Genomic DNA, 3,060 nt, shown 5'->3' on the forward strand with positions numbered 1-3,060 from the left:
TCCACCCCGCTGCCTGCAAGTGGAGTGTGTGGCTGTCTGTGTGGGCGTTTGGCTTTCCCAGCAGCTAGGACATAAACGTAGCTGGATTATGTGACTGAAACCTTTGTGTTTCGAGAGAGTATCATTTGAAAGTAAGCGTCCTGTGGTTTTGGGTTGTTTTTTTAAGAATGTGATCAATGGGAGAAGAAAACAGCATTGTGAAGTTAGTTACCCCAGAGAATAAAGTCTCCAAGCAGCTACTTAAAGCCTCCCATTCAGCTTCAGATATTTCCTTGGCGGAAATGCACAGGCCTTTCATGTGAGATGCTGCTGTGGCCAGCGGCCCTGCTCGGCTCTTTAGAGCAGCGCAGCGGGCGTGCAGCAGCGGTGAGCCATTGATTGTCCAGGCCCCCGGAGCAGCAGGCAGTAATGCCCCTCCGCTTGTACCGCCTCTTAAATAATTGTCTGCACCTCCGGGAAGGATTTTCCTTCCACACTTTGAGGGGATGCCAATTGGCCCTGCGCCCTTCCTGGGGTTCTGTTCCTCAGGGCCAGCAAGCTTGGGGGCCAAGGTCGAGGCCTCCTTGAGAAGAGGGTTCAGAAGAGCTAACGATTGGACAAAGAGAGAGTCTTTGTCAAAGGAGGAAAAAGGGAGGGAGGGAGGGAGGGAGGGAGGGAGGGAGGGAGGGAGGGAGGGAGGGAGGGAAGAGAGGAGAGGAACCCTGTTGATAAGATTAGCTAATGGATGGGTTGGTTAACTGACGGGTTGGTTAATTGATAGGTTCATTAATAAAGGTTTTGTTAATTGATCTAAAGCAGTTCGTGTCACTTGGTAGGAACACACACTGAGCGAATGAATGAATGGAAGAGCATGCAAATGAGTCAATAAGTGGACTGAATAATAAATTAATGAGAGCACGGCACATCTAACTTATAAGTGGCGGATCCAGAAGTAAAACAATAAAAAGGTAATAGAAAGGTGGAACATTTTGTCTGTTAATGTATAAATTATTCACACGAATTTAACTTTCTAGAAACGTCATCACTTCGATACCACCTATAGTTATACAATTTCATAAAGTCAAAGGTGGCCCTCGAGGTGACTTTTCCCCTGTTCTGATTCGGAGAGCTTCTCCCTCTGTCAGTATCCACAGCATGAACCGTGCGCAGCAGTGTCCTGTGCAGACCACCCTGGACCCCACTGTCGCCATGCAGGCCCACGCTCTCCTCCGGTTTGCACGCAGAAATCAACTTTGATCTTTTAAAAACTCAAATATCTATCTGAGGGGGACAGAGGGGCATGAAGTCCAGGTCTCTTCTTGGTGCTGCTCATAGGGCACTTGGCAGGCAGCAGAACACAATGCAGGGGAGACCACAGGGGGTGGGGGTGACACTGCCACATGCAAGCAGAGAGACATGTCTGTGAGCACCCGTGAGGCCGAGACCATTCACTGCTCAGCTGTGGGGCTTGAACCTCACACCAGAGGCTGACTCATCTCGATCCTGCAGGAGCGGGGAGCTCAGCGAGATCATGATCTACAAACGCGCCCCGGCTCATTTACCTCGCTCAGATGTTCATTTTCCCTCAATAGGTGAATTTTGTTAATACTTCTTCCAGACCTGGGTAATAGGAGCCGGTTATAATGAAGCAGCCCAAGGGAGAGGCTGCCCCAAGCCAAAAACCTGTGCGCGCTTACAAACGTTCCGTGTCTGAGGACACACAAATACAAGTGGAAAACTTAATGAAAAGTGTAGCACTTTACAAGGGATGGGCAGCACTTAGAAATCAATACATATTTCATCAGAGCCCTCATCTGATTAGAACCGTTAGCGATTCTGCAGCACAGAGGAAACCCCTTCAGCCAGTTGTCTTCGCCCGCGTGTCCGCAGCAGGACCGGGGCTCCCGGCCAGGCTGATGGATCCCGGGACTCCGGCCAGCGACCCGCAAGGTGATGGGCCTGTGCCCAGGAATAGATGTGCTGAGAAAGGCAGTTTGGAGCAGACGCGGCCAGTCCGCTTCTGTTGCCTGTGAGGCCTGCTTTCGCACACTCGGCCTGCCGTTGGCCTCTCAGAGGCGGCTCCCTCTGGGGTGAAGGCAACGTGCAGAAGCCGGCGTTGCTGAACGTCTCTAGAACCCTGTAACCCACATCTGTGTCAGAGCAGCGCTCATGCTGAGAGTTCAGACCAAGATCCCCGAGGGCGCCCTGGAAACGCGCACGCACGGGAGGCCTCCCGTCTGTGTGCGCTGCTCTGGTGCTTCCACCGGGGCCAGGGCGGGCTGGCCCTCACCCGATCCCTGCACAAGTGTCCAGGCTGTCACTCATCCCACAGTTCCCAGGGAGGCTGAGATTTGGAAATGCCCAAGCAAGTGACACTCCCAGTGATAGCTGATGGCTCTGCACTTACAAAGAGGGAGGGACTCTGGTTTGAAATGTGTGCCCGCAGTCCCTTGTCAAACTCATGGCACTTATACCAGGAACATGGTGGCAGCAGCCAGAAAGAAAAAAAAAATGAGTTTCTTGATACAAGAATCAGGAGAAACAGCGAGACAGCTGATCAGTTCATCTCTTAACTCATCCCACATCTTGCAGACAGACCGGGCACCATGGGACACTGAACACAGTATATTGATCGCTTGGGGGTTGATCCATGGCCCTGTGGGAATCAAGCTTGGGGCTGTGACTCATTAAATCTACTTCGTCACGAGTGTTTTCCTTCAGGTTGATCTGAGAAGCATTTTTTCTGCATTTGGCTCCTGCCAAATTTCATATATTTAAAATTTTTAGAATATGAATAATGGGATGAAACTGTCAGTTTCACCCCTTCCCCCTTTACCTTCCCTTTGCCCAGACTCACTGGACCGTGCTTTTATTTCTAGTCCTTTAATGATACCCAGAAAATACTTAGATTTCACACGTCAAAAGAAAGTCTTTCCCAGGAGTCACTGTTTCCGAATAGCTCTTGAGAAAGAAATCTCTCTCTTGTGTGTGAGGCACCAGCAAAGCATCCTTTTACCTTCAACACCTTGACCTGAAATCCCTCTGCGGTCGCAGTCATCCCAGCTGAGGTGCGAGGGCTTG

This window comes from Miniopterus schreibersii (assembly GCF_964146895.1).
Source record: "Miniopterus schreibersii genome assembly, chromosome: 14".
In the NCBI taxonomy this organism is placed as follows: Eukaryota; Metazoa; Chordata; class Mammalia; order Chiroptera; family Miniopteridae; genus Miniopterus; species Miniopterus schreibersii.